Genomic DNA, 12933 nt, shown 5'->3' with positions numbered 1-12933 from the left:
CCTGTCTTTTATGTATTTTGTCATTGTGGTGTTCATCCATCCTTTGTGAACTGAGGCAGCTCTGGATTCTAAGAGGAAAGAGCAGATTTTACTTCCATTGAACAAACAATATAGCAAAAATTTCTCATAGAACCTTATAATCTCTTTAATTTTCCCGGAACATCTTTGGTGCTGTATAAACGTAAGTAACTAATGGACAGCTGAGCCTGAGCAGTGCAAACAGTTTCCAGGAACTCCTCCTAACCGTCCTTGACCAAAACGTGTTTTTTCAGAAGCCTTCAATAATTCAGGTCTGAATCTAATGCAATTAGTGAAGCTGTACAGAGCATACTGAAGAAAAAAGCCACTAAAAGCTCAGGCCTCTTATTTTATCATGATGATTATCACTTTATTATGAATTAAATTGGGAAAACCCATTAAGTACTTGTGGATCCAAGAGCAAGGGCTCTAAAAAGCTCTAAAAAGACAAAGGTAAAATACCATCCCACTTAGCCCAACAGCTCAAGACCACAATACCCAAAACATTATGCTGTATAAAACACCTTGTGTTTGCACAAAGTGGTTAGATTATCTTAATTAAGCCACAAGATTAGCAGAACAGGGTTCAACTATATTCACCAAAGAACAAATAAGCTATGGGATGCATCAAGGGAGCAAAGAAAGGGTAAGAGGGAATTTGTCATTCCCCTGGAGCCATCTGTAATGTTCCAATTTACATGTGAACTTCTAAGTAGGAGGAAGGTTAAAAAGAGTATTACGGATATTAAAGAGTATTAACTTGTGTTATGCTTTTTTTTGGTCCCTTTAATAGCACTTTGATTCTCATTTATCCTCAGCCTGTGCTGTGCTGCTATGGAAGGGCAGAGAGGCTTTAAAGGCACGTATAAATGGTTTTACACTGCCAGAGAAGCACAAGGGTGCCTTAGAGTTAATGACAATTATCTCCGTTAAAAAATACTGAACAGTTCATACTATTGATGGAAGAAATAGTTAAAAATTTCACTTCCTTTTGATGTGTTATAATTCACCAATAAATGCCATATTCATTCTCTTTTAATACGAATAATTCATATGCACATAAACTATTGCAAGTAAAGCCTGATGGGAATTCTCCTTGAAGGAGAAAAAGACCATCTGTCCTTCATCAGCCAGGCACAAAAGGGATGCTTTGCTATTTTATAAAAGCTGCCAGTCAATTTTAGGTGTGGGATCATCTATCACAATAGGCAACATGCCATCTCCCACACTGGTGAAGGGCCATGTAATTTGCAGCGCTGTGAACATGGTTTGTAATTATATTTGATAGGGCCACGGAACGTAAATTGCATAGGTTTTACATTTAGCTGCTACCACAAATTCTTGCCTGGCGTTAGCTCCTAGGGCTTTTCAGTAGGGATAAGGAGGAAGAGGGGAAAGAAAAGACATGCTCTGAACTTTTTCAAGGACTTCATTTAAAAAAAAAAAGTTTTAGGAAAAATTAAGTAATATCTATGTGGGAATGTCTTATTATAATTGTTATTATTGGGGTTTTGTCGGTTCAGTTGGACAATATCCCAATAGGACTAGCAAGAGAAGAAAAAAGACACAATTTTAAAACTTTTTTTTCTTTTCTTTTTTTAAAGTCCAGGTCTGGCAGTATCTGTCTAGGTATGTCACAGCAAGACCAGTTTTCTTCTCCTATTTGCAATGATTTGTAGTCACGGTTGTCAGGCAATATTCTGGTCTGGAAACCAGCTCCATAAAACCAATCGCTTATAACCTGGTACATGTATGTTGGGTGTGATACTTGGTCATACTTGCTGACTATCGTGACAGATACTCTGCCGGGCAGAAAGCAAGAAGGCCCTTCTGCAGAGACCTTAACGATGGCATTTGAGGAGACAGATCCTAATCACAGCACAGAAGTACATACTCTCTGATTCCCTGGGATTTACTGTCATTAAGGAACCAGAGGCTGAAATGGCAGCCCGGCAAGGCCATCCTCGAACACTGATCCCAGGGAAACGCTAGATGATTGAAGATTAGCAACTATTTAATCCATTTTGGCCTGGAAAGAATTTAAGAAGAATGAGAAGCTTGAATCAAAACTTGAGTAAGCCTGAAGCTATCCTGACATGTTTGTGAACTAAATTCCCTCCCGACACTTTCCTATTATTTCAGTTCTTGGATCATCATTCTTTGCATGCTGGGACCAACAATGCCTTTTATTGCAGCCTGCCCCATTTTCCTCTTGCACACAAAGGGAAAGCTCCCTTGGTAAATGCCAGAGGCAAATACTGCTTTCTCAAAAAGTTACATGGGAGAAGTATGCTTTGGCTTTTGTTTGCGTACTGTAATCTTCAGCTGCACTGAGAGCAAGCTGAGTCATTCATAAATATGGCCTTTGGACTTTTAAAGGTCAGCTATGCTTTTCATAATAAAAACCTGTTAACACAAAATCATCCTGGCAAACCCAAACATCATTTTTAAGTAAGGTATCACAGATGACCCACCATGACAAACACTCCACCCATAAGCTGCTACTCTGCAGTCTACAACAAGCAGTAGAAAACAGGAAAAAGTGATGGAGATATGAAGGTCTTGGAAAGGTCTGGGAAAACCTGTGATGTTTTTCACATACCATAGCTTGGGGAAGGAGTTTACAGAAATGCCTGACACAGCTGAATTTGAGAATATGTAGACTTATGAAACAGAAGGTCAGGTTAGGAAAGAAGTAGTGACATGCAACGGATCAGCTCAAGAATGAGAAGCCTTGTAGTGAAATAACAGAGGCCAGTTGTAAATAAGAGAATAACATCTGAGGTACAAAAAAGATGCAGAAACTATTTTCCAAACGTAATGAAAAATTCAAACTCTTTCAGGAGCTTAAGGGTATTTAAATGTAAATGAGCTTTTTTCACCCAACCCAGAATCAAGAGCTGCTTAGAAATTGTTGCATTATTTTCTGTTGAGTGATCATAACTTTTGAGCATCTGCTGTACTCTGACAAAGAGCTGTGAGAGGGAGCACGGTGTCTGGGAGTGCATGGGATTGTCTCCTATTAAACGGAGTGGATGTCTATTCTAAATGATGTTGCACTTTCACAGCTGCATTGGGACAAATTCGCTTACAGATGTGCCTGAACACCAGCACTCACTGTAAACTTGTTAGTTTTATGAAAATAAGTTAGAAATATGTAGAAAGAGTGGCATGGGGTTGCTTCTGTGTAAGAGCCATAATATATTTAAAATTTATGAGTGGATTTGGAGCTGATGAAAGGCTATAGGTTGACAGACAGAAACCAAAGTCCACGAAGCTCATGCAAGCGGTAGCAAAAAGCAGCTGTCCCCTGCCCCTCGCACCAAGGTCTGGCCACAGCAGCCGCCATCCCTGGGGCAGCCAGCTGCCCACAACCCTAACAGCCTCGTCCCTCCCTGGCCAGTGCCAGCAAGGTCACCACTCGGTGCCAGTTGGCATGGAGATGCCCGTGTCCCGGAGGGTTTCCCAGTGAGAGGACAGGAGTGAGAGCAGGTGGGCAACGCCGAGCTGTGCAGAGCACTCATACAATGGACAGAATCCTCATGCTCCTCCTAATGCCCTTCCTCCCACCCCATTCACATCAGCACATCACCATCTCTCCTTCCACTCAAGCACTCAGAGTCAGATAACTTTCAACTCCTCCACTTCCTTACTCCTTTTGTCCTCCCAAAATGTGTCTAGGCTCCGGTATTTCTGTCTCTACAACTCTGCTGAGAAGTCCGGGCTGACCTGGTCATGACTGCAGCATGGTGTCCCTTTTGCCACCCTGGCACTCAGCCACCCCACCCCGCTGGCTTATAATGCTCCTTTTGAAGTTGAATGCGCAGCTCTGGGATCCCTCAAAACCATAGGTCCTCATGCTCCTTCATCAGGTTTGGCTTCTCAGAGCAAGCCCAGAGCCAGCGGGGGCCACCCACTAGGTCCCTCTGGCCTCAGTATAAACATTTTTACCATCTGCAGATGTACTCCTTACTCCTCCTCTGAAAATCCAGCCCTGGTTTCATCAGATTCTAATACCACCTTTTACACACACATCCCTGGTGCTGCTTCCAGGCTCACCCAGACTGATGTTTTCTCCTCTCTGCTGCACCACCTCTCCATAAGAAAATGTTTTGCTAATTCTGCTCAGCTTACCACATCTTGTCTTTTAAATCCCTCCTCAAACTCACTTTTGCCAGCCTGCTCACAATGCAAACAAAGTAATGCCTGGTTACTTGCATTTGTTCTCAAGAAGTTATGTCACATTGTGATATAACTGAACCCTTCTCCTGGGTGCATGGAGGCAGGGCTGCGGAGGAGCTGGCCGGGGAAACGGGGCAGGTTCCTGCATGCACAGAAAGACGGAGGAGGACAAAACACTCCCCAGCTGCCCTGCTGGGGTGGTGGCCACCACAATGCCCATCCAGAACCGGTGCCCAGACCCCAAAACTGCTGTCTGTGTCTCTGGCCCCTGCGCTCCATCCCCACTTCTGTCAGAAACACTCAGCTCTGGGTCTTGCTTAAATTTGGATTATTAAGCTTTCTGGCCAGGATACTTGTGCCATCTCCAGTAAGAGAACTTCCCTTAAAATTAAAATTTCACCTAGCAAATTTCTGGGCACTGCCAATTTACCAAAGAGAAGGCCATTTCTATTTCCAAATAGTATGAAAATGAACGGATTTGGCAATATTTTTTTGTAGTATTTGATAAATGTTTACTCACACTGATTAGGAACAACACTATGCCTATGCCCAGTTCATTCCACAGAGTGTGATTAGCAGAGCATATGTATCATTTCAGCTGACTGAGTCCCAGACCAACTTAAAAAGCCAAAGCTGGAAGCCTTCAAGTGAGCATGTGAAGATGCAAAATGAAACAAGAAATTAGACACATTTTAAAATGTTTGGGCTACTGGATTTCTATTGCAGATATCTGAATACTGAAATGCCATTCTGCTACACTGTTTGTACATCCAAAAAGGCACCAGAGCTGTTGTCACAGTTTCTACATTTGAAAGCTTGTTAAAATTTGCTCTTGTAACCTCAGCAGGTTATAAAAAGTCCTATCCTTAGTGAAACATGTCTTTCACTTGTATTTAAAGACATTTTTGGAAACTGGACCCAGACTTATTTTATACAAAAGAGTGCAAAGGCTTACGGCTGACATTTTCCTAAGCTTCAAATTGTACTCCAGTGAGCTAAGATCTTATTTTAACTTGCTTGTAAGGATTTCTGTTGTTAAGTGGCTGTAATGTGTTATTTTATTTTCAGTTAATGTCTTGAAAAACAGCGTATCAAAGACAGCAGTTACCAGAGCCTGTTTCCTCCTCTGGTATCGGAGCAGTAGTGGGGGGCTGTGCCAGTAATACCCGAGTGCATTTATGGTACAAACTGTCATGAAGATAAAAAATGCAGGAAGAAGTACCAGGGGAAGGAAGGTGAGCGAGTCAGTGCGGGAAGAGTGCTCAGCGTCCACGCAAGCCACACCATCGGGTATCTCTGGCTAGAGTACTGTAAGACATCCATTGCCTCAGTAATGAAGAACAAGACAAGCACATCCCAACCAGGCAGCAAATAAGCTGAAAATGGACAACAACTGGATGCAAATAAAATTTCTAAAAGCATGCTGTAAAGCTAAGCAGAGAGGTACTGATACCATTTAGATACTTAGTCTAGGCAATCTGACCCAGACTAGAAGCATAGGTCTGTCTGTGTTTTAATACATCGAACAACAATGTGATTTAGCGCATATACTTGTACCTTAAATCAATAATTTAAACTTGCAAAGCAAGGGTGATAGCCCGAGGATGTGTCAACCCCCGCATAGAAAACCTGAGCTTAGGGAGAGCCAATCACCTTTCCGCCTGGAGCCTACACAGCCAGGTGCTGAACCCAGGGAGACTTTCCTAGGAAGAACCAAGAAGAAGGTGAGGAAAAAGGAACAGGTGGAAGAAAGACTGCAGGGAAAGGGTGGGTATGTTCTGGATGCCAGTAGGAGAAGCGCTTCGGGGATGGGTACCTTCTCAAGCGTTAATATCTCCGCGACAATCTGACCTGAAACGCAGAGTTCAGCATTGCACCAATGCATTTTCTGTGTGTCTGGGTCTAGGGAGGAGCAAAGTCAAATCCATTTCTGCAACAGAGCCAGGGTCTTTACCCAGGACAGCTTTCCCACCCCTCCCACCCACTGCCCAGGCAGTCACCCCACAGCTCAGCACATGCAGGTACAGGATGGGACTTGTTTTTAAAAAGTCAGATGTCAAAAGGACACTTTTTTTTTCCCCCCTCCCAAAATGGAAAACTCCTTGTGCTGGAATTAAATAATTGAAAAGTTGCTGAAACAAGAGAGTAACAGTTAATCCTGCCCAAAGGGTACATCTAAATTCTCCCTGGAAAGGCTACTACATGTGGGATTATATATAGTGGTTAACCAAATATTCAAGGGACATTAGTAATTACCATAACATCCCACCACTTACTCTGTCAAATGCACAATTTATGCAACAAGCCCACAACTTCAAAAGGAATTTGTTTGCTTTAAAAATAGTTGGAAATACATTTCCAACCCACAGTTTTTTCCCCAATACCTTCCTGTCCCCACCTCAAAAAATGCCTGAAAGGCTTCTAGGTGTTTTGTGCAAACACCTTTCCCAGTGAATTTTCCCTCAGTGACATTCATTGCTACCTCGCGGCATGCCAGGGCACACAGCTCCTTCATCTCCCCACTCTCCTGGCAGAGGTGCGTGCTGGCCACCAGCCTGAGACGGCTGCTCCTGACGCCGGCCCCCAGGTCCAGACCCTCCTTCTGCCATATGCATCCACTTTGGGGGACCCCCGTCGGCTTTCACACTCATCGGAGCATGAAAGGAGGTCACACAGAAGGTGGCTGCACAGAGATCAACCTTTATGCTGCCATTTTGAAAAAAAAAAAAAAAAGTTTTCTTAAAAATACACCTTTGCAAGCAAAAATACACCAGGGAGTTGTAGGTGGGTGTTTGAGGCCAACAGTTCCCACCACCCTGCAACACCATCACCATCACCCTGAATACCAGACACGCACTGGGATGCAGGAGAATTCACACTCCTCTTGGCTGCTTTGCTCCGACCGGGAATGAGCTGCAGCCCCTGCCCGCAGGAGCAGCCCAGCCCGCACAGAGCATCCCGCTCTGCCACCGGCAGCCTGCAGCTGCCCATGGGAACCCCCAGCCCGTGCCGTGCCAGGCTGCGCTGAGTCAGGGCCCCAAAAATAACAGCAGCCCGGTTCCAGCGCCCACGCTCTGATCTGCCAGCCCCGGCACTGTGCTGACCCATGGCTTCTGGAGCGCTTTGCCAGCCAGGCCAGCAGCCTGCCTAGGCTTGTTGTAACCTGTAGCCCCATCATTTCAGCGATGTGTCAAACTGTTAATTGAAAGCTTGCTCTTTAAATCTGATACATGTTTTGGTAACTTGCTTCTTCCTTACCTACAGTCTGGGAGTAGCAGATGCTTTTCGGGACAAGGGATCAGGATGGGCCCCTAATAATGCCACGTCTTTATAGCAGCACTTTGGTTTCTGATGGGACTTATTTAAGACTGTGCAATATTTATAGTTAGATGGAACAGAGCAATGGAATAAACCCAGACTTTTTAAGTTAAGCTTATGCTATTAACTAAGTACCGGTAAGCAAGAAAGAAGTAGTGCTTGGTAATACAATTTCACCTGATCAGTCTAGCTTAATAAACATCTTGAGCTGAATTTAACTGGTCTTCTGAGCTTGTGCTCCCTGCCTTCACTCAGACTTTGACTGCAGTTCACGATCCCTGCCTTTCCTCAGCACAGCACGGAGCTAGCTGTTCCTTGCAGCATGGTACATCAGCAGGACAGGACCTCAGAAGCACAGGAGCAGCTCCTATGCCAGCGCGCAGCCTGCATCCATGCCCCTGCCCAGCTCCTGGGCGCAGCATCGCCTGCAGAGCTCTCCTGGCTGCCCCTCTCCGGCCCCGCTTTCCCCTTAGTTTTGCCTCTGACCTCGACAGCTTTGCAGCTCAGCTTGCATTGGCAGAGGCTCATTACTAAGCCTTACAAGGTTATTTTAAAAAAACAGCCTTGCAAAGATATGGGAACTGAAAGCCTCACTTTGTTCATATTTGTCTTCCCTTGGCTGTGTGCATGCCAAAGGGCTATCATCTTGCTTCCCGGCTGAAATAGAAATTCAGTAATGCATACTTGGGGAGTTCTGTCACTGCAGTAATCATTTAATAGTGACAAATAAACCAGGGAATAAAACAAACAGATGGAAAATGGTCAACCCCATCCATGGACACCTGCTCTGGGATACAGTCTGTAGTGATCTATATACACTTCAGAGACAAAATTACTTTACCATATGTTGGAGAGTATCTGCGCAGATCTGGGAACGAGTTACAGGAAAGACATAATGGGTACCAAAAATCACATCAAATCAACAGTCTAAAAAGTACCTAGTTGTAGTTTTGAAAATAACAGATTATCTCATTCACAAAAAAGCTCTTGAACTGAGAAACAAAACAAGAGTAAAAATATCCCTTAAAGAAAACCAATACAAATCCTAGCACTACTCACCCCCGGGGTGAGTCACCGACACCATAAGCTTCCAGGGCTTTTTCAAATGTGGGTTACCAAACCTGGTTTTGTTCAAAAGAGGCTCTTTTGACTAAGAGCAAGGTGGAGCCTTCCATGCATTTCATTTCCAGGCTCAGGCCTGAAGGCATTCAAGCAGAAGTTGAGAATCTTTAAAGATTTTTCAGGCCTCTGAAGCCCATATTGAATTTGGAAAACCTACACGCTCAGTACTTCCAAAAGGCAAGGTCAACCTGACTGTATGCCTAAACAAGATTTTAGGAGCATAATAATACTGGCAAACATCCCAGTCTGAGTATGGTTTACAGTAGAAAAGAAGAACCTTTGCAAGAAGACCTTGTATCTGTTCCCTCAGCAAAATTAGCTTTGTTTATTAGTTTTTTTCCCAAGAAATAGAGAAATAATGCAAAGAAAACTTGGCTCTTTTCAACAACACCCCCCAGAAAGTCTTCACTATCCATCCTTCTGCCAGAATGTATTTTCATCCCTGTGTTTTGAAAGTGTCTCAAAATGCAGATAGCCAGAACACTCTTATATAGTAACGATGTGGCCTCATGCTATGAAGTCACTATCTGGTAAAATTTCAGCTGTTTGGGTACCTAAGTATTTTAAGACTGGGATTGCTGGTCTTTATTTGTAAGAAAGCCAGATTTAGGCTTCCACAAACTAAGTAGAAAGAATTCTCTTACCCTGCTCTACCCCTTACCTCTTGGGTTCATGGGGAAGCAGAGTAGGTCCTAAACATACATTCATTCATTACCTTGTCTTTCTGAGTGCATATAAATATGTTAAAACAGCTCACTTGCTTTCCCCCTCAGAAAAAAAGCCTAAGTAGATGACATAATGTGACAATTAACTTACTTCAGCACGAAAAGAATAAATATTACTGCAGCTCTGGAGTTTGAATTGAATCCTTGATGTCCAACAATGAGTTTGGAAAACTTAATGATGGGAACAAACCAAAAGCAGATGTAAATATAGATAGGAAACTGAAAGCGAGTGGGCTGAATTTTAGTGGCAATTACATAAAACAAGTGTGAGCACACAGAATATATATAAAAGCCTTATTGCATGCTTTAACATCAATTATAAACCATCATTCCAAAAATAACTTTCCCAGCAAAAAACCCATATCCACAGGAGGAACAGAAGACTGTTATATAAAGGGAATCAGGGTCAAAAAAGAAGGTCCAGAAACAGTGATCTATTCACAAACCCTGAATTACTTCACCTCTTTCATGGAAAAATACAGGGCAAGTGCAAGGTTTTCTCGCTTCATGTGGTTACAACTATAAATACATCTTCTGCTGACCTGCAGGTATTTACTGATGCCAGGCAGACTAAAGGGGCATTCTTGCCAGCCTTTTGCTCCTTTTTTTGATAACAGGTACGTGCCCACGGCCCTTAGCCACAGCATGGTTCAAAAATTACTTTGGGACGCTGACCAGTGATGGTGGCTATTTTTATAATCCACTTGTCTAGATCTGTGGGATTTTCCCCATTAGCTAATTGCTATTTTAAGATTAACTTGTCAGCCACAACGAGCCAGAAAGATGAGATCCAAACTTTGCACTGTTTGTATCACCATCTTGAGTCAGTAATCGGTAATGCTGTACAACAACTCATTTTAGGCATCTGAGGCGTAAGCAACCTTCGGCCAAACCAGCACCGTGAGTAGACCTGGCCCAAACGGAAGAATATTCAGCGTGTTTCAGATGCTGCCCACTGCTGTTTCGCAGGGGAAACTAATTAACCCTGTATCAAGACGCAGACAACATTGCTTCTAACCCACTGTATCAGCCACAAGGTCATCGAGAGCTTGGCAGCATACCGCTTGACTTACCTTTGCTTGCAAAGAGCGTCCCGACAGACAAACATCGCTGCTGCTGCTGGCCATTACTCGAGCTTTGAGCAATGCAGATTGTGAAAGAGTTCGGCTGTATGGGAAATAAATTGTTATTTTTCTTCCTGCAGAAAAAGGAATGGATTCAGCATGTGCCAGACTTGCCTTTTTTTTTTTTCTTTCTTTTTGACAACTCGCAGCCCATTGTTTATCAAATGGCACCCTGAATCTTCTGCGTCATGTTTTCTTTGACTCAAATACTTTAACTAACACAATGTGTATGATGGCAAACAAACAAATAAATTTAAAAAAGCAGAACTTCGTGGAAACAAAGTTTACCATTTCCCACACAGATTAGATACTGATTTTCCTAATGAAATGAAACACTTGCATATAGTTCTGCTGCTCCTTACTCAGAAGGAACTCAGAGCCTCATGCTGGGTCTTTTCAGCGTGACAGCTGATTATAAACATGTTGTAATCACCTTCTTACCTTTCTTCTGTGCCGCCCTTTTTTTTTTTTTTTTTTGTGTATGTGTGTGAGATGCTACATTTCCATTTCCATTTGGCTTCTGACCTTTTTTCTTTCTTCCAACTGGAACAAAACTGTTCCAAAAGCCATCCATGCCACCCTCCTGACCAGGGAGTTCTGGGGCAAGCTGCTGCAGCCGAGGCAGATGACCAGTGTCCCTGCCCCACACCAGGATGGTGCTGTACCACATGTGTTCCTGCCATCACAGAGCAGGGAACCTGCCAGCTACTCACTGAACACGAGAAGGTTTTGGCTGGACCCCAGCGCACTTCAGGGTGGCGACTCCTACAATTTGTTAATAGCATGAATAATTTAGAGCACTCATAGCACTGCCCAGGTCACCGCTTAGCCGTCCCTGCGATGCCGTTGTTGTGGCTATTGGAACCCACCTCCTCAGTCCTCTCCAATGAAGCTGTTTTAATTTTTGCCTTAAAACTGGGGAATTAAACAAGAAATTCTATGCAAAGAGATCCCACGTGTGGCAGCAGGAGAGCCCTGCGAGGGCCTGCAGGCACCACTGCACCCCTGCCTTCTGTGTACCCCTCTCACTCCCATTTGAAAACAAACAAACAAACAAACAAAATCAGCCCCTAAAATCCCTGCCTGTGAACCATCAGACTGTCCCGTGGGGTTTCACATGGCTGCAGTCCTTCTAGGCTAACAGCTTTGCTGTAAAGGATTAATGCACCAAAGGGTTCAAATATTTATAAGCATCATGGAACAAAGCCAGGGGACACACAGAGGGTGCTAGGGCTGCTACACTCATCTAGTGTTTTCAAATGGTACTATCTTCTTCTAAAGACAATATTCATATTTTAAAAGAAAACAAACACTAGTCTTTTGAACTTATAGAGATTTTTTTTTCTTCAGGCAGCCAGGTACTTCTGTACTTACAGAAGGTCTACAGTGGTTTTGCTTTTTTTTTTTTTTTTTTTTTTTTTTTTAAGCAAGCTACAGTTGTAAATAAGACCTCTGATGACTAAAATGGCGTGGGATCAATGTGTAAAGCTTTTTCAGCCTGTTTATTAGAACATCTGAGAAAGCCTGGTTCACTTTTTCCTCTGCACAGGCAAGTTTCCTCTGCCTCTGTGTACAGCAACAGAGGAGAGAAAAACACTGAGAAGATGTTGGAAAATATGATAGTAAAACTGCAAACACTGACAGGTGGGCTCAGAGGAGGTATATTTCTGCATCATTTTGTTTTTAATGGGTTAGATTTGATATTGAAGTGCTGCCTTCCCCTCCTGTTTAAGAAGGAGCCTATTTACAGAGGCAGGAGGAAAGGACGTGGGGCGGGAGCATTGAAGGATGGTGTTGGCATTTCACTCTAATTCCTCTGAGCTCTACAGATTCACTCCAGTCATCTTTGTTTGCCTGCCCGCAAGCCCCCCCATCCCCAGAGAGCCCAGGGACACCTCCTATAAAGCAGGGGTGAGCTAGCTCAGCCCTGGGATGCACACAGGTTCGTCCCCAGGAGCAGCTTAAACGCCCTTCCCAGATGTGAGGTTTCTGGGCTGCAGCTGGCCACCGAGCTGGGTATGGTGTGCAAACCAGCACCGAGGTCACTGGCCAGAGAGGGTGGCTTAGACAGTACCGGGATGGGCATCGACGGCACCTCCCCAGCACCAACCCTCCTTTCAGGGATGCTGTGCTTATTGTGGTGGCTGGCAGCTCCCCGCTGGTCAAGCCAGGGCTGTCCCCACAGCCTTGCCATGCTCACCCATGCTGCCGCCAGTCGTGCAGGGCCACAGGCAAAATGACTAGCGGAGTTTCTTGCTAGGAACATTTGAAAGCAATTTTAGAGAAATGTATCACATTTGGAAAACTGTCACAGGGCTGCTGTGTTTCTCAGTGGGGAGATGGGAGGTGGAGGTGCAGCATTACACAGGCAGGAGGAAAAGGCTTGGCAGTGCTTTCAGCTTCACAGAATCCAAAGTGCTGTGAGCATGTACTGAACAGCAGCT

The sequence above is a fragment of the Falco naumanni genome, chromosome 11, assembly GCF_017639655.2.
Source record: "Falco naumanni isolate bFalNau1 chromosome 11, bFalNau1.pat, whole genome shotgun sequence".
In the NCBI taxonomy this organism is placed as follows: Eukaryota; Metazoa; Chordata; class Aves; order Falconiformes; family Falconidae; genus Falco; species Falco naumanni.
This window is presented reverse-complemented; position numbering follows the sequence as displayed.